The sequence below is a fragment of the Plodia interpunctella genome, chromosome 24 (genome assembly GCF_027563975.2).
Source record: "Plodia interpunctella isolate USDA-ARS_2022_Savannah chromosome 24, ilPloInte3.2, whole genome shotgun sequence".
NCBI lineage: Eukaryota > Metazoa > Arthropoda > Insecta > Lepidoptera > Pyralidae > Plodia > Plodia interpunctella.
Genome location: NC_071317.1, coordinates 4,057,081 through 4,077,451, shown reverse-complemented (window position 1 = coordinate 4,077,451; position 20,371 = coordinate 4,057,081). Strand labels below are relative to the sequence as shown.

Genomic DNA, 20,371 nt, shown 5'->3' with positions numbered 1-20,371 from the left:
CCATTCCTTCACTGATGATTATAATTTTGTGAGATTCATGAGCGGCATCAAATCAAAATTTTGAAATATGTTTAAGTACATGTTCATGAAAAATTAATTTTAAAAAATCCCATACACTGGAAAATACATAAACATACTTTTTTAAAAATTGTTAAATTCTTTATGATTCGATAAATAAACTTGTGTTTGACCTCGTGACCTAATTTGAACTAGGTACGTAAACCTAACATACATTTCTCACAGATCTCTGTGATTTTTGGAGTGAGCACAGTCAATCGACCAAAACTCCGGAGATCGCCGCCGAATCTATCGCCGAAACTCGGGCAGATGCCGATGCGAGTGAATGAACATTGCGTAGTTTGTTTGAGAGCCTTTTATTTACCACAATGAAAAACCAGCAATGTATACTAAATTCGCCAAAGTACAGTTTGTTGAAAACTGTTTCGCGATCGCTGTATCGCGAATATGTATAACCGGCTTAAACAGAGAACAACTGTGCAGTCCTAACTTTCGCAATAAAAGTTAGATTATAAATATTATAATTCGCTGAAATGAGGCCACTTGCCTAATTTAAGTTGGTAATTGATGGAGTTGCATAGTATATTGGGCTTGGGAGGGTAAAAAAAAGCTTTTAAAAAAAAAAGGAACCGGCGGCGGACGCCTAGAGCTTGAAGTTTTAATATATTATAGTCAAGAATTTACTTTGGGGCTAGCTCAATCTGTGTGATTTGTCCTAATATATTTATGTATTATATTTATGGCGCAGGTTTAAGTTGGCGTCAAAGTTGACTGCAATTTACCCTATATTTAGCAGATTATCTTACCTATGCTATTTGTGTATCACTCCACGTTATCATCAAGGAAGCAGGCTCCGTGATAAATTATATGTGTGCCAGGAATTAATTTCCCGACGGGCCAGATAAGGACAGCACGCAGAAATATTTATTTGTCATTTCACAGCCTGTTTGAGCGGCCACGTTCGTGTTTCCTTGTTATCTTTAATCTAGTTGAGAGTATTTAATTAATTTTTGTCTAAATTAAAAATACGTAATCTCAAGTGTATCTATTTATTTATTGACGGAGATTATGTGTATACTAACTGTCGATCTTATTTCAAACACGTAATTTTATTTTCATTAATTTTTAAGATGGATAAAGTGATTTAGAAACATCACTTTACACATTCTATTACTTACAAATTTGTACAGATCCCTCAGTGCGCGAGTTGTTCTTGATCGTTATTTTTTTTACCAAAACAACAGTATTCTCAATGGTATCCATTTTCCAAAGCAGTTAATTTTCAATGATATCGCAACCCAATTGTATCAAACATTTTCATTAAAACGGACTGACACTATAATTTATGGCGGCAATTTGATCTTTCTGGAAGATTCGAGTGATCCAGTTCATTGTGTAATAACAAATTATGAATGAAACCGTCGATTTATCAATATTCGAATGGATGTATTTTCTATTGAAGTTGTTAAATTTAAATTTTACTATTGTACTGCCTGCAGCTTCGCCCGCGTTTATTTTCCACGAGATCAATGCGTTATTTCGGTATGAAATGTTGGTAAACATAAAGCCTTCAAAGTAAGTCATCATGCCTGGTATCATTAGGAAAAAAATAAATATTAATTATTAAATTTACAATTAACATTATTAATGCTTATATAAGTAGATGTATATAAAAATAAGTAGAAATAACTGCGAAATATTATAAAACAGATTTTGTTCTACGTTAAACAAAATTAATTGGTCTATGGAAATAATTGATTTTGTAGTAGTAAAAAAAGCATTAGTCAAAATCTAACTAACTGGCGAATAAGCCAGGCGGCAGGAACGCAACAAATTGCCACAGAAAAAAAGAAAAAGATGGCGTCACGACGAACAATTTGCTCTGCCCAGTCAATTTCGCTGATGCGAGGGTATTTGTAGGCGTCTTTCAGCTATTTGGCTATTACACCAGCTGCAGTATATTCTAAGCGGAAAGTTATTTTCGTTAATAAAACTTATTAGTATTAGCTACTCATATTTATTACGCATTCTATCCGGAAATATTTACATTATAATATACCTACACATAAGACTGACACGCGTAGGTACACCTACACATAAGACTGACACGCGCCTTTGCAACTAAAACGCACACTGGCAAATGCACGTTTGGTTCAAATTAAATTTATTAATACTAATAATACTACTAATTGTCTACTCATATTTATGTAATGTATTTCATTTAAATCTTTCACTTGATTATTCTAAATTTCTTTATAATGAAAATTATATTTCCAAAAATTGTTTCTTAGCATGCAATCTACTTTTATGTCAAATATCATCTTGGTTGAGTCATCTTAGTTTTGATGATAAGTGTTTTTGCTTTTATGTATTATATAGTAAATATAATAGTAATTTGTAAGGCCCAGTTTCACACACAAAAACAAAGTTTGTTAAACAACAACGAGTTTAGTTCGAGACGAAGTTGGTCTCATTTTGTCTCATATATTATCTAGCCTCCCCTTTCTCCCCGGGGACTGTATGCACCATAATACCGGGATGAAAACTATTCCGAATTGTTTTTAACTCCAACTGTGTCCGAATGCTCGACAATGATTAACTTTACAACGGTGGTATCTAGTAACTAACAGATTGTTTCAACCTTGTCAATAGTATTTCTTTCGTTCTTTTACAGCTACGCTTTGGAAGTCGGCGGGTAGACTTAGTTTAAGTTTTTTTTTTACTTTAATAAGGGGTGAATATCACATCCTAAATTGAATAAAGAATTCAGATATTCCAAAATTGAATAAAGAATTCAGATATTCCAAAATTGAATAAAGAATTCAGATATTCCAAAATTGAATAAAGAATTTTAAATTTCAACCTATCCAATGAGCCAACGCTCATTGCACGATATCATCGGGCATTTTTAGATATTTAATTTGAGTTTATTTATATTTAGGTTTATATTTCAGGATCATGGCAAGCAGAAATTCTTAGTCCTTACCGCTATGGGAAACAGGTGTAAATATATATCCATAACCACTCTTCCGTTTCTATATCAATATTATAATTATGTGAGAGTGTTTATTTGTCTTTCTTTTACGTCAAAACGGAACAATGCATTGAGATGATTTTTGGTGTGAAGAAGTTGGAGAGCTGGAAAGTGACATAGAATAGTTTTAGGCGCAGACGGAGCCACTAGCAACAACTATTATAAGTATATCCACAAAAATCCAATTCTCCGTCCCCACTATTGGAGATAAATCGTTGCCATTCATCTCTATCTGAATGCAGCTTAACGTCTCCTTAACTGTGATGAAAGTTCAGACTTACCAAGTTTAAATATAAATAAATGCTCACGGAAAACTACTGGGATCTTAAGATACAGTTTTGGTTAAGTATTTACTGATACTTTCAAGTGTTAATTTTGTAAATAATTTAAAAAATAGTCTATTGTATCTTGGCTTTGAGGATATTGAGTACCTAACAAAATACAATCAGTGAAAATTACAAATATCCAAGCAATGATCGGATAGATATATTGAAACAATCAATTTCATTAAACAATATACTATTATTACATAGGTATTTAAAATATCTTTCACGCGAAATTAAAATATTTTATAAACAAAGTTCCGAATGTTACCAGGAACACATGAAGATGTGAGAGTCTTTATCAAATCATTATTATTAAATAATATGCATGTCGCGATACTGAGCGCGTCCAATACACCTCAACACGAGCTTCACCTATCAAGGGGCAAGATTGATGACGCGCGCTGGCGAGGTGTGGAGTGCTGATTAAAAATACTTCGGATATTTACACGTGCATATTTTAAGTGTGTGAATTATGATGAGCGTAAATATTAACTGCCGCGCCTATTCCCATAGAGAAAATTATATGACACGAGCTATTATTGCCCACAACTTTTCGCGTAAATTTCTTATGGAAACTTTTTCCGGGATTAAAGGTATAAATATCCTATGTTCTTCTCTCTTCTGTAAGACCGCCTGTGATTCCAACGGTCTAGGTTCGAAATTTTAGTGAAGATATTTCGTGAGGAAACCGCTGTCAAACTATTATTAGTTTCTACAGTGTATATAACTAGTCTTATATACTAGATGACGATAATCATAAAATCACGGCAGGTGCCTTTACGAGAGTTGAATAAAATCGACACCAGTATTAACAATAACCCTAACAAAAACATCCACAACCTTAGTTAACAACATCTTAAGCCTAGTTTAAAATTAACACAATTTATGTCGCCTTACCTTAGAATTACATTGTTGCAAAATACGGCCTAATTCTTGGTGTCCTCATTAATCCTCGTCTTATATTAGTACCTGTGTCGGACAGGACTTATCCCGATTAAAATCTTAGTTCGGACTTACAATTAAATAAGATTTACATGTAACAAATGACAGCTAAGAGTTCACTACTATCTTATGAAATTATCGCTAAGATTGGAGGATATTTTTTTCATTATATAACATCATCAAAAGCATTATCCCACTTTTTCTTTATGGAAACTAATTTTGATAAAAATTAAGTAAGTCGATTTGCACATAATATATAACTGGTATTTAAATAAAAACCCTACGATTTATAAGAAATCTAAACTATACTAAATAAAACGAAAATAGAGAAAATTAAAATCTTTACAAAGCCAGCAGGCATATACAGATAGTAACAGTAAATTAGTACTAAATTATAACAAAATCTTGGTACTATTAATGAATTCACTTAGTAAATACTTACTTAGCCATATTTTGTAATAAAAAAACCCTTTCTTAATTATCAAAATCAAGCATTAATCGGTTAAGTAATGGTTATCGAAAAAATGCAAAGACAACGAGTGTAGCCACGCAATATGGCCATACATTAAAGCCCGTACATTGTAATAAGAAATTACTATGAAAATACGTGAACCAAATACCGTGATTTCTCGGCGATTACAAAAATAGTTCATTTATAACGCGGTTGTTTAGTTACTTAGAAAATGGTATACGATCTTTACATGTCTCTTTATTGAAATATACTTTATATATATATATATATATATATATATATATATATATAAATATAATTTAAGTTTCGAATTAGTAGGCATTCGTATTTATCATTCTTCTTCTAGCCTTATCCCATTTACTTGGGGATCGGCTTGCTGGGTCATCAAGTGTTGGCTGTTTGCCCTTTCTATATAATTTTCTCTGATGAAGATTGCGTGAACGACAATAATGTTTGGCCCAAGCATGGTACAGTATCCTTATAACATATGTCATTCATATTGACATGATTACGTACGTTTTGTACATTTAGACTTTTATTTATATTTTTGTTGAGACAATTTTCAATAATTTTATTGGAAATTCAACTTTTTAAATTATTTTATTTATTCATTTAAATTTAGACATTTTTAATAATGATGTAAATTCATCTTTCTAATTTTTAATATATGTATAAGACCTATATTTGTTAATTGACGTCCTTGGAGAAAAGGCTGCGGTGAAGTTTGTTGCACCGCTTCTTCGTCACGTGCGCTTTGGAAGTCGGCAGTAGACTTAGTTTAAGTAATTTATTAACGTCAATAAGTGATGTATAATCCTAAATTGAATAAAGAATTTTGAATTTGAATTTCTCGACATAGTTTTTTCTTTGTTTGCTAACCCTTATTGTCCCACTGCTGGGCAAAGGTATCTCCATCCCCTTCCATTTCTCTCTATCTTGCGCAACCTCCGACCAGTTCTTTCTGAATACCCTCAGATCGTCGCTCCATATCCATCATCAACATAGGTTTAAATAACTTTATTCCCATTAAGGCATAGCCATTTCACGACATCCATGTCACTCGGGTCTTCACCGTGCATAATGGTTAATCGAGATTTAGTATACTCCATATGGTTGAGATCTCGTCATGACAGATTCATAAAACTACTAATTCAATATTTCGTCCAACGCGTCCGACTGAGGCAGGGTGCCAATAACGCTGGCAGCATTTCCTCGCATTTTTCTGACTTCTCATTTAACATTATTTAAATTGCATAAAATAAATATTTACTTAATTCAGTTCTTCATTTATTTCATTCACCAACTTGCTAATTTCTTATTCTTATCTAGTAATTTTCCAGAAAGTTGAAGAGAAATTTCTCACAGAGATAAGGCCGTTCTATCCGTATTCTACTTAAAACATAAAATTTGACATTTATTTTAAGTGCAAAAAAGGGTTTTGTATTGTATGTAAAACATGTAGTAAATGTCACAATAAAAGTCACTAAAAACAGATCGGAGTTATTTTCACAGCCTCAAAACTTTTCCCTTGACATCAAAGTTTGAACATTCAACAAAACGTTCATAGCCCATTTACACGTATAAAACTGAACTCTCATTGAGCTCAGTTTGCGAAGGAAGTGACCTATATCGGTGACACGTCGACCGCACTCCCGGTTAAGCTTATATCCAGTACGGGTTCTAGGTTTGTGACCGCCCTGGGTTCTAAATAAAAAATGCTAATACTTAATAGCCCAATTATAAAAGCTCGCCCCTAAAGTAGGAACAGTCCATATACTGTTACAGATGTGGAACGAGGCGAAATGCTTTGGCAGCTGACAGGCAACAATATCATTCTCAAAGAGTTGACATCAGGCGGCGGCCGGTCGTAAAATTACGGATGAATCTTAAAAATGATAAGATATATTTTTAGCGCTCACATTGGGTTTCGTGACGTCACAGCCCCGAATGAAGCTAGGGTTACGCGAAGAAAGAGAGAGAGAAGCTTTGTGACTATGGACCAGTTAAATGCGTATATCTAACAAATTCTTACAAAGATGAAAATATTAAGAATAGAGAAATACACTTAACAGTAACATATGGTACGAATTGTCATTATAAGCTGCTATGGTCCATAAAACTGTGCAACTTTCTAGGGAATCAAGTAGCTTAATTTATTTTTCGTGACATATTTCAGGGTAAACAAGATTTTCATTTCTCATACATAACTACTTGGAAAGTAGTATAGCACGAATAACCCGTACGATACGCTTTGTGAATATAATTCAAATTTTGCTACTGCATTAATTTGTCTCCGAACAATTTTAAATTAAGAAAAATATCTTAAAGAAGAGAAAACGCAACGCTAATGTTAGTTTATTTTATAATAAATGGCCAGTAGTATGTAGTAAAATAAAATGCATAAATTTAAAAAAAAACAGCGCCCGTGACGCCGTGTGTTCTATATTTTAAATTTGAAACTACTAATTTGAGTAATTTCTTGAAATGTTTCACAGGATAAATTCAAAGAATTTTGACTTCATTTTCAAATCAAATTCTAAATGAAAATAAGAGTGATACTATTAAAAGTCCGAAGACCTCTGAAATGATTTTTTCGAACATTGTCTATTCTACTATTTCTATAAAAAACACCGTAAAATTTATTAATATACAATTATATTATTAAAATCTGAGCACGAAAGGACAAATGAATAGAAATACTTGATATTCCCGATATAGCCGACGTGTCTGCTCCTGCAAGATTGGGGTCAGTTCCCATGGGACTTCACAGCTCCCATCCGCGGCCCGACACACAAGAACCCATCCAGTTTAATTGTATCTCAAACCTCGGACCCGAAACTTGCGTTATATCAAGGGATTTTGAATATTTTATTTACATTCAAATATAAAATATTCATTTATGAAGTACTTATAGGTTTATTTATTAAAGATTTAGGTTTATTTTAAAATACGTAAAATATGTTTTCTTATTAATTTTATTCCAAACTAGATTTTTCCCAAGGCTTCGCTCCCGTGGGAATTTTGAGATAAAATATATTTGAAATCGGTTCTGTAGTTTCGGAGATTACCCGCCTCAAACATACAAACTCACAAACGCTTACCTCTTTATAATAATAGTATAAATAGCAGCCAGAAACTTCGGAGTCGGGGGTTTCTTAGATTTTTTATTGATTTGAAAGAAACGTCAAACAAAAACACACACAAGAACTAATAATACAGACAGATCCACAGATACGTTAATCTTAACTAGCTTTGCTAAACATCGTTTAATTCAGAAAATGACGTGAAAAAGTGCCTGTGAATGCCTAATTTCTAAATAAATGCTTTAATTTTGATTCTATATAGAAAATCCCGCATTAATCATACAATAATACATTGCAGTTTTAAAGATCTACACATAAGGACAAACAGACAGCGGGAAACGACTTGATACTATGTAAAGATAAATAAAAGTTGCTACCCAGATCTTTAAAACTACACAACGGATTTTTATGCGAGTTTTAATTGATTTTTTCAGTGATTCAAGAGCAAGCGAAGCCGGGACGGGCCGTTAGTGTATATATAGTTTACAGACTGCAGGTCACATGAGCCACAAGAATTTGCGGTCCACATGTCGCGCGCACGCTGACTGTACCGCAATGTTTGCTCGTGAATTAATCGCCATTGTTTGTATACCTGTTTCATATTTGTATGTAATATTCACATTGTTGACTGATGACCATATAAATAAAATTATGAATTTAATATAAGTAAGATATTTAATATGAATAATATGGACGTTTATGTATGAAATAAAGACATTTTATTTAATATTTGTGATGAAACCTTAGACTTAAATAATATGTTGTCTATCATATTCTAATATAAATTCGAAAGTAAGTTCGTTTTTCTTGTTATCAATCAATCTTCTTGAAATCTTTCTTAAACAGAACCTAAACAAGTTTATTTGTTAGACAAATAAAAAAAAAACTACTTTCAATATTCATTTCGCTACAACTTTTGAACGGCTGAACCGATTTTAATCAAACATATCTAAGAACCACCGCATTTGCGGTTTTTTTTATTTAATAGCAAATTTTTGCTATTAAATAAAAAAACCGCATCCAAATCGGTTCAGCCCTAGATGAGCTACGGTGCCACGTACACAGACAGACAGACATATAGATAAACAAACACGACACACTTAGCGGTCAAACTATAACACGAGGGGTGTTTTTTGCGTCAGAGGTTAAAAACCTAGATGGTCTAAACAAAACGGTCTGGTGACATTCAGATTGGTGCGTCGAAAGGAATGCCTTTTTATTTTGGGCATACCATAAAAATAATGCAAACGAATATTATTAATTCACTTATTCACGAAAGGGAAATGCGGTTGGGTATTTTCGCAGTCCCTTTGCGGTAAAAATAGGGGCACAAAAACCGGCTAAGGCGACAAATGAAATTTTCCAATAACGTAATTGTATTTATAAGAATTCCATCGACGACATTTGGTCCGGCTATGAGACATTCAATCCACTAGGCCCTCGTCCAGACTGGCCATACATCGCAAAATAGATTTTAGTCTGAAACTAGTTTTAGCAATTACTCTCAATAAAGGAGAATTCAAACAATAAACGCATATACGTTAACGCATAGGTACAACACATATGCATTTGGTCTGTATAGCTTTTTAAGTTACGATTTTCGTGAAACGAAACGGAATGTTTCGACTATGGAGGAATTCTACAAATAGCTACAAATGTGACTGGGACTGTCTCGAAACGCGTATTATTGTTGAACTCTTTTATATATATTTATATATATAGAGTGCTTAATTCAGTATGTTATTGCATACATCGTATTAGCTAGTAATCCTGTGATGATAGCTACAAGTTTGATGTATACATAAATACATAAAATAAGACCGTAAGGGCCAAGGGCGTCCTGGGATAATGTAAGTGAGGGCGGCCAGGCCGAGATCATATTGGAATGAGTGCCAAATGGCCGCACCTGAGGACGGTCCGTGCGAAATATCTGGCAGATAAGACCGCTCGATTTGCTTATTTTTCTTCGAAATTGAGAATTCCTTTGTATTTGAATTTTCAGACATTTTCTTATAACTAACCAGCTAGAATTGAAATAAATTGAACGACATTTGGTATCGGGTTTTCAATTAAATTCAAAAATGCAATTTAGAAAAGATTTTGATTTTGCTTTTGTTTGAGAACAATTATTGCTTACTAAAACTCTATCGAACAGAATCAGAATATTTCCAATTAATTTTGTTTAAATATATTGTACTGGTTGTTGTCTGCAGCTGCGTCCGCGGTAGATTATGTTTTACCTAGGGCAATTAACTATATCTATTCCAATTTTCATCTAAATCGGCTCAGTGATTTAGCCGTGATAGAGTGACAGCCGTCTGGCTGTTTGTTTTTCATTTATTATATTAGTATGGATAAATAAATAAGTTTAATTTTGACTGTTTCCCTAAATTTAGGGAACACTCAGTGAAACGATTAAAAAGAATAAATATTTTTGACGATTTGAATAAATTCTGACACCAGTGTAAGCAATAACATATTCTTTAAGACACACACAAGTAGGAACAGTTTTTGAAATAAACTAGTAAACTTCAGCACGATCACCTAATCAATTACTTAGCTCCCAGACTAACACAGATTGAAGGTGATATATCATTGGTTTTCTAGAACCTTCTATAAAATACTTAACGGTCTTACCATTCTAACAAAATGAATTGTCGTCTGTAACAAATGGATACAGACGGCGCACTTTACCAATTTCCTATTTTTCGACCCAATCACCATATTAAATAGCTCGGAGCCATTTCGTGTCAATGGTTTGTAAGAAATTGATTGTGAATTACTTGGATTCCCGGTGCACAGACGGCGAAAAAAGATGGTTGGGAGTTTGGGAAAATAACATGTTTAAAAGTCGAAAAAAATTTTACGGCTTTTTTCCATGTGATCCATTACTTTTCTTTCAACATTAAGTTTTTATGTGTATTTCTTCAATCGATTGCCGTGTATTTTTAAAACCCCGACTACAGATAAATGTGTCTGTATATCTATATATTGGTGGCATCTTAGCAGCCAAGCTAAACTGATTTTGGGTGAATTTCGCGACTGTTTGAACGCGGTGTGTAGCGTTTCATTAGTGTCGCAAATTTTTTTTTAATAAAGAATCTTTTTTTAAAATTAAACATTTATAACATCAACATTGTACCAGCACTTTTATATTAATAATTAATTATTTAATAGGATAATTAAATTGATTACTGTGTAGTACAATTTAATAAACACTAATGATAGCCCACGGCGGCGTTCAAAATGCTCGTGAAATTCACCCTTTTGATCTAGTTTTTGTTTTATTCGAAAGAGAATTTAAACGAGAGTGTTTTTAGCTATGCTATTTTTAGCTAATTTGGGAAGTGTGTTTCTAGCGATTGAGATTTCGTAGTCGCGGGGTTCCTTAATTCTTTTACTTTATTTTTTTTTAGTCATAGACTAATCATAACAGCGGGCGACGTAGATAGTCTAAACCTATGGTACCTACTTATAAAACTTCTCAAATATTTAGATTTTTCCTAACCGTAAGAATTTAAACCATTGAATATAAAAGAACTGATGAGGCTACTTGCAAATTTTACGACATTCTTGCAGACAAATTATGTCGTGGATAAAACTGAGAACATAATATTTGCATTACAATGCTAAAATATTCATACTCTGCAGTGTAGTTACCCGTAAAACTATATTACTAATATTATGCTAGAAAGCACTTGAAGATAAAGATAATATTAAGTTAAAGATAGAAAATTTGTACATAAATTTTATCCAAATCTTGCTATTAGTAAGTCTACCTATCTCCAGCTAGCAATCAGTGCTACCAATCAAGAATTATTAACGTACAATCAAATATTATTGAATATTTCAAATCTAAGATAAATATTATTACATTCAAGTTCAAGCTCCATAAAATATAAAAGAGGGTTTATGGATCCTTCGACAAAGGTCAAAGACATTTCAATCTTAGTGTATCCAAACATCCCTTTCGCTCGACTAAAAATAACTGTATTCACATTGAAGCAACACACAAAATATGACACATTTATCTTTCAATTCCGTCCGATGTGTGTTCTATTTCAAATATTCAAATAATCCAATACCGGCGAGTATTTGTTTCATAAAAAGCAACCTATTTGCAAGTTGCCAGTGAATAGAAGCGATGAAGGGGTTAGAGCATACAAATGTTTAATCCAATTTCATGTTTTGTTCCAAACTTTTTCTAGCGAGTTTAATATGTAGGTATTCTAAATTCAAATTATGGGAGTACCTATAATTGCATACGACTACTGCAAACCTGGTGCCTGATTCTCAAGCAATCGAAGTTTACTTCATGAGTTTTCTCCAATTTATTTTAAAGAACGCATCGATAGATTTAAATTTATCGTTGTATCATCGAAAAAAATTTCAGATAATTTATGAAGTTCGATTGTGTGAGAATCGTCTCAGGAACAAAATGGTCTGATTTTAAATTTTATATCACAGTTAGTACGTATGTGTACAGTTACAAAATGCTTTTATTTTTTCACAATTAATTATTAGATACAATAAGAACATACCTTTGTGATTATTAAATTCTAATTATTTCGACCATTTAATATCGGAATATAGCTTCACGTTGACAAAGATGCGGTCTAATTGCAATTAGTGGATCATTAGTGACCCAATCTCATTATTATACGTTTGCGGAAATAAGTGTTCTTTTTTATTGGAACTTCGTATAAAATATAGACTTTCAGTCTCAATATAATACCAAAAAAGTAAAACTTGTTTATGCACCAATGATCTGGCAATTAGAGTTCCCGACGCATTGTGGCTAACGAAGACACTAACGGAAAGCGTTAAGATGAAAAATATTTCGATATGAGAAAGAGAGAGAGATAGCGATCCCTACTGCCTATCAGCTGGTCCGCTTAGAAATTAAATTTACGTTGGAATTTTCGAAATAAATATTTGTAAACTGCCATGTCTAACAGTATTGTATACAAAAACTAAATTTTGATTTTGAAATACTTAAACGGAATTCCTTGACGATCTCCGTGGTCCGTGGCGCAGTGGTTACCATGCTGCGGGCAAATATTTGTACTTGTGGTCACAGATATTTGCCCATCGTCCCACGATACGATATTGTGTGCCGTTGGGCATTGTCGATTTATTTATTTATTCAACGTGGACCAACCAGTCTCAGATGCCTTAAACGACTTGTATAAAATCCGACACCAGTGTTACCAATAATACACTCGATAAAAAGTGAAGGATCTTAAGAAGCTTAGATAGTTAGGTACATTTGTGGTGTGTAGGTATATAATGTGCGTGTGAATACACACATTTCAAATTCAGAGGTATTACATAATGAAGTGCGCCTTATATTACCCGAAGCGCACCATTTAGCAACAACATGAACATTGCGTAGTTAGTATGAGCGCTTTTATGTAGCGCAATGAAAAACTAGCAATGTATACCGAACCCGCCTATGTTTGGCAAACTGTTCGACGACATTGTGGAGCCAGCGTAAGGTGCGCTTCGATCGACTAATAATTCGAGGAATACCTAGCGAAATTCAAATAAATTTCTGGTATTTCCAGTAGGTATATTTTACAAACGAAAACTTGATTTATCATCCTGATTCATTAACTAAGCAAAGGATAGGCTTTGTGTTCTCAATATAAATATAAGTTTAGGCAGACAGACAAGTTTAGGTGAGTTAATTAGGTTTCAAATTGGGCGGATCCATCCAGGCACTCGAAAACAGATATTGGAGACATCGGTCTTGTTAATTAATGTTTATGATTGGAAATTTATGAAAATAAAAAAGATCGGCGTTGATTCCTTGAAGAAAGGAGAGCACACAGATAAAAAATGGAGAGAGCTATTTAGCTGGCTATTTCGATTATTTTCGCCGACTGAAATTTCTTTATTATAACAATTTATGCACCAAATTCAATTGTCATGCAAAGTCCTTATTATCTAATGAAATATAATATTACCTATATTATATTTCGTTAGATAATAAGAACTATAAATTCATTGGGACAGTCCATTCTGACGACCTCGGTGACGCAGTGGTAAAGTACTTGCCTCTAAGCTGAGAGTAGACGGTAAGTATAATCTGAAAAATTCGGATGTTGACAATTTTTTAATCGAAGCACGATATTCTCAACCTTATAGATTTTCTTTCGATTTCAGATATTTTGAAAACTTCAAAGTTATGGACCGGGTTTCATTTCGTTTCAATTTTTTTTTTATTTAGTATGTGACGACCTCGGTAGCGCAGTGGTCAAGTGCTTGCCTCTGAAGCGAGAGGTCCCGGGTTCGATCCCTGGTCGGGTCATGATGGAAAATGATCTTTTTCTGATTGGGCCGGGTCTTGGATGTTTAGCTATATATGTATTTGTTATAAAATATAGTATCGTTGAGCTAGTATCCCATAACACAAGTCTCGAACTTATTTTGGAGCTAGCTCAACCTGTGTGATTTGTCCTAATATATTTATTTATTTATTATTTATTCTACATATTGGTGTTTGTTTTTATCGGTTACGTAGTCCCGTATATTACCCCTGAACTTACAAACACTACCTCTTTATAATATTATCATAGATATTATTGTAGATAGTGAATATATATTATATACTTATATTACCCGAAGCGCACCATTTAGCAACTATAATGTCAGCTCCACACTGCCGCCGAAATTAGACACATGCCGACGCAAATGCGTGAACAATGCGTAGTTTACTAACTACGCATTGTTCTCATATACTTATGAGCGCTTTTATTTAGTGCCTATGCGCTCCGAAGCTCAATGCTCAATCTGGAAAGCAACCGGCGGGAATACGCATCAGAGAGACAGAGAGTGAGTGTAAAGTGTAGATTAGTGTACCTAGAATACGTGGCGACTTATGACTATGATTTTATCAATGATTTTATATTCACGTCACGAAGAAAAGTAAATCTTAACGCGAGGTTACTAATGGATCAATTAACGCTACACGCTGCTGGCTTACAGGGGTGACATGACGTTATAGAAGTTAGTACTATAATCTCTGTGGTTATTTATCTATGATAGGTAATATAATTAATATTTTTGTTTAGTTTGAATGTGATTATATTAGATTATAAAGGTTCCAAAAGACATACAGCTTAGCTAACATTATAAATGCGAAAGTAAGTTTGTTTATTCCTTCGTTATTTCATTTGTTTGTTGGTTACATACCGTTACCGTTATACCGTTATCTATTTACCTACCTATTTATTTACCGTTTTATATACTCAACCAATATTCTCGAAATTCCACATACATTCGTAGGCCTACCTTTCTCGGAAAAAAGTTCTGTTCCCGTGGAAAATAAAAAAAACAATGAACAAATTCCATAATTACTTCATAAATTAAATTTGTGAGTATTAAATTCGTAATTAGTAACCCTGAATCACATGCGGGGCAGGTTTAATTAAAAAGATGATGTGGGTAAAAGTGAACCGATTTGTGGAGCAAAAACTGGGATTGCGGTAGGTGAGCTGGATTGGCTTGTTCAGATATGAGATACATTGTATATTTATCTACATTGAACCAGTCTATCGGATCAGTGTTTCATGAAAATACGTTATAGCATAGATTTTATTTCTGCGAAGGTAAAGGCCTTGCCATTACCTGGGACCCTGATTATTAATTAATAAAATTTCCCAATTTTTATCGATCATTTAAATTAAATTCACTACCGAAAGTGTTCCATCGATCGAACATTCTGTGCTTTTACCATGAGTTTACAGTCACCGAACTCCCTAGCGCCTTCGTAAAAAATATCTATGAAGAAAAGTACAGCGCCTCTAGTGTTTACTTGAAGAACTAAAACTGCTACCATGAGCTTCGCTGAAAACTTATGCTGAAACTATCACGATTTTTAAGAAAAAAAATATTTCAACATTATTATTATTTTTAAAAAATCTGCATTCGCACAGAAACAATTTAACATACAACCGAAATTTTTCGATTGCGTTGGTCAAAACGTAAAAAAATATTGGAGATAATTAATGAACTTCGATTGCATGAGAATTGGAACTTATCTGTGCATAATGCCTTTGAAAATTGGCTCATATGAATGTGCCGAGATGAAGTGTCTGGCACTTACATTAGGAAAGATTCCAACACAGGTTAATTTGTGCAATTTGGTACCAAGCCAAATCAAGTTTGGTTTCAGACCTGTAGACCTGAATAATATTCATTCATGGAAACTTTTTTCATTGAATCCATACCAATATTATAAATATGAAAGTCTGTCTGTTCGTCAGCTTTCACGCCAAACCGCTGGGTCAATTTTGATAAAATTTAAAATAGGTATGTAAACCCGAGTTCATACATAGGCTATTGTGAGCGGAGCTACGAGCAATATTTAGGCAAAATTATACTTATTACATTCATGACTTAGTCAAGAGATTTTAGTTTTTCAAAAACTTTCTTCTTTCTTTCATTTCGACCATATCGCTAACACCGGTGTCAGATTTTATTCAAGTACTTGTAAATGTTATTGTACTTCAAATCCTTAATTTTTTCTAATTCATGAAATTAAGATGAAAATAGTAAGCTGCAAAAATTGTACGCGTGCGTTCGTATAAAAGCAATTTGATTTCCGTAAGACATATTTTTCATGATCAAAGTTTTTGGAATAAAAATTCGGTAAAACGAAAAATAGGGATTTCAAAAATTTGGAAAATAAATATTATCTAAGTTAGGATATCGATTACACGTCAATAGGGAAACATAGTTCAATAAATTGTTTCTGAATGACGTAGGGAATCCCACCGAAACAACTACTCTATGCAGTGCAATATAAACTTCCATCTTATTTCATCAAATGTCATAATTTTCCTATTCAGGTGCTGTTCATATCGAACAAAGGGTGCGTGAAACGAAACTTCTTTACGAAGCGGCACGTTTGCTTTGAAGTCGCTAACCTAGTTTATGTGAAACGAGCACATGTTTATCGTATCGTTGAAATATTGTGAACAAAGAAAAATTATAACTGGCTAGAAAACGAAGAACATTTTCTTTTCTCTATTTAAAATATTTCAACTCGCTCTCCAGCTAGTAGGATCACTTATAATATGCAAACAACGGTTTTTTTCTTCGGCGTGTGGTCCCTTAGAAAAGACCACTCCATATCCTCCCATAGATGTCGTACGAGGTGATTAAGGGACACTTACCTTAATAGCTAATAGGCAACAATGGCTCCTCAAAGAGGGTTCACGTTAGGCAAGCTCGGGAACACGCAAAAATAGAGAACCGTTTTTTTTCTTCTTAAATGTAAGTTTTTCGTATTATACAATCGAAATCTGTTCATAGGATTTATTTTATTAACTTATTTATGTACACAACAACACACAGTATAATATAAAACTTACAAATATAATTGGTATGCTATAATGTCTCTGTCTGTCTCATAAACTGAGATAAAAAATAAAAAATGGTAAAAACATGAATTTTTAAAATTAACCTTCCACAATAGTGAAATAGGCACTGCTACAATATTGTATTGTTTTCATTTTTAGATAAAATCACAATTAATTCAATTAACTTTACGAATATTATTTTTCATAAAACATTTAGATCACCCTGAAAATAACTAAAACCATTAACTTGTCAACAGAAAAGCAGATATTTTTTTAAATATTAATTTCAGTATTTTTAACGTAAGTAAAAATGATAACGTCCCATTCAATTCACATACGACTCATATTATCCATAAGGCTATAAAAAAGCCGTATATTAGCGTCGTAAAAAACTGACTTTCTTCTGTGAATCTAGGCACAGATATGTTATTTTAATAGCTTTTATCATTAAATGCGCATTAAAAATATTATTTCTTCCAACACTAAAATAGACTACTATCTGTAATGCAATAATTATAGGAGTATTAAAACAAACTAATAAAAGTGTGTAAAACTTACCTGAAAAAAAGCGTGACCCTTCGAAAACTTTCAAAAAACTTCAGTTTTCGAATGCAAAAGTTAACTTTCAACACTATGCTTTAACCACTTCACACAAAATTACAAAATCCACGAAAAAAAAAAATACGCCAAATTATTAATATTTTCGTAATTGTTTTGTAACTGGTTGTTTTTGTTTAATTTTTTATTTTTCGAATTTGGAACGCGCGTTTCGTTCGCCGATGCTGTGGGTGCTCCGATCGGCGCCTTTCCGTCTACTGCCGACCGGTGCGCTCTACACATAGCCGTGGATACACAACTTCTGTGGTAATGCCTCAACTGTGAGGGCCAGTTTTTCTTACCGATGGAGTTTGTTCCTCTAGTTGTTAATTTAATCAACAATTTTTTTATTTGACTTGGTTTCGATAGAGGAATTTTTAATTATCTAAAAAACGATAGTTGAAAGCGAAACATCATTTTTTATATGAAGAGTTTTGGACTGTATTCTCTCACACAGTTTTATAGCTATGGTCCGTCTAATAAATAAAGAATAATAATAAACAAATGCTTCACAAATTTTGAAATATGTATATTTTATTGCAAAATCAAGATTATTCAGAATCTATCAATTCAGAAATTATACCTTCACAGGCACTTTTTCAAGTAAATTTTCTTATGATTTTAAATATCAAAGCTACAATTTTAAATACTACTTAGTTGTTTTCGGAACGACCACTGCTGAGAGAAAATGCCGAAAGAATCTCATTCTATCTAGAATCTTAAAATTTTTTTAAATCAGTATTTTTCTAATCAAATAATACATGTACAGTCTACCTACTACCTCCTACCAAAATTCATTGCAAACGCGGCTTTATTACCGCGCCATCGAGGCTCGTGCAGGGTAACTTGATGTGCTATTGACTGTACCTTCATATTTTATTATAGTCATGGCTGACTTTTAACACTCATGTAATAATACAAAAAAATATCATACAAATGCTTCAAATCTCTCATTCATAACATCCATACAGGATTTTTCTCTTTATCCTTTGAAGCAGGTACAATGGAGGATGTTTGACATTTCATCAATCCCTATTGTGTCCTAACTAACCGTATCAACATGCTAAAATTATGTGCATGTGTAATGCATTCTCGGTTCGAGACAGATAGACGACAGGAGGCTATTAGTACGGATTGTACAGTCAACTGCACATCAAGTCACCATGCACTAACCTCGGTAATAGCGTCGAGTTTGCTATGAATTTGGGCAGGTTGATGGGCCGTTGACTGTACTTGAATATGACACGTTTTGTGTTCACATTGACGGAATTTGCGGCAAGAAAAGCATGATTTAACACTTTTGTTGGCGCACTGCCTGAATATATGATGAAGAATTTTGGACAGTATTGATAGGTGCTGAATGTGGAAAAGAATATAATTTGAAATTAGCTTTTTAACGTATCATCTGAGCGCTCCAAATTTTTAAACTGTCAAATGCACAATCCAATCCAATTTCAATTCAAAAAATCAGTTTTAAAAATGAAAGTGCTATCAAGATTTCTTGGACCGTCCTGACACTGTTTCCGTATGCGCATAAATTTGTGGCAGGTGTGAATGTTGTTTGAGGAAACAATACAAATTGGTTGAAACCCTTCACGAAATATGTAGTCTAGTCTGACTTGAATGCCTGGAGGTAGATCCTGTATAACGGTGAGTAACTGGAAGAAATACCTTCATGGAATAAGTCCGCCGTTACTAGTGCTTTTTCTGTTTCTTGTGTCTTTGCGTTTTATTATGCAATAAAGTTATTCCAAAACTGTTTCATGGAGGGAAAATGTAGGTGTGTTTTTAACAACTTTTATTAATTATATCAATTATTATTGAATAAAGTTTTGCCGTCATACTGAAAAAAAGTCTCTTTTTAAAATTTCAGTAATTTAATTCTATAGGTATCCTAAACTAAAATGTGACTTACACTTTAATGCGTGGTACAGAGAGAGAGAGAGAGTATGAAGTAAAATATTTAATGTATTTCTGAGGTAATATACATTACAAACTTTAGCACTTTAACTCTATTTCACTAAGCTCTGTCGCCATTTTATATAAACTGCTAAAGTTGAGCTTCAGGGATTATAAAGACGGGAAGTATAATCAATCATCAACTTATTCTACCAGGACACCGGAAGGAAAATATTATAAAATATTTTTTTAAATTCGAAATTATTTAAATAAATTTCTCTACCCAAAGGGTAAAACGGGATCCTATAACTAAGACCGTCTGTCTGTCCGTCTGTCTGTCACCAGAATATATCTCATGAACCGTGATTGTTGAAGTTGAAATTTTCTCGTATATATTTCTGTTGCCGCTAAAAACATAATTAACAACAAAAACAATAACAGATACTAAAAAACATACAATTAATATGTAAGGGGGCTCCCATTGTCGAAACGTGATCAATTTTTTAGTTTTTATATATCTTTCTTTTGCAAGCAAACGAGCATGCGGCCTATCTGATGGAAAGTGGTCACCGCACCCTGGTCACAGGGCGCCTGCAACACCAGTCCTAAATAATTATTTTCACTTCATATTT

At 33.3% G+C, this 20,371-nt stretch overlaps 1 protein-coding gene across 1 annotated transcript in view; it reads right to left on the bottom strand.

Moving 5' to 3' along the window:
- The window catches only part of LOC128680553 (dopamine receptor 1-like), a 63,109-nt gene extending 45,061 nt beyond the window's left edge, over window positions 1-18,048 (bottom strand). Inside the window, exon 1 of the mRNA XM_053763777.2 lies at window positions 17,802-18,048. The gene's annotated coding sequence lies outside the window, so the exon portion shown is untranslated. The remainder of the gene's footprint in view (window positions 1-17,801) is intronic.
- Between the last annotated feature and the right edge of the window lie 2,323 nt (window positions 18,049-20,371).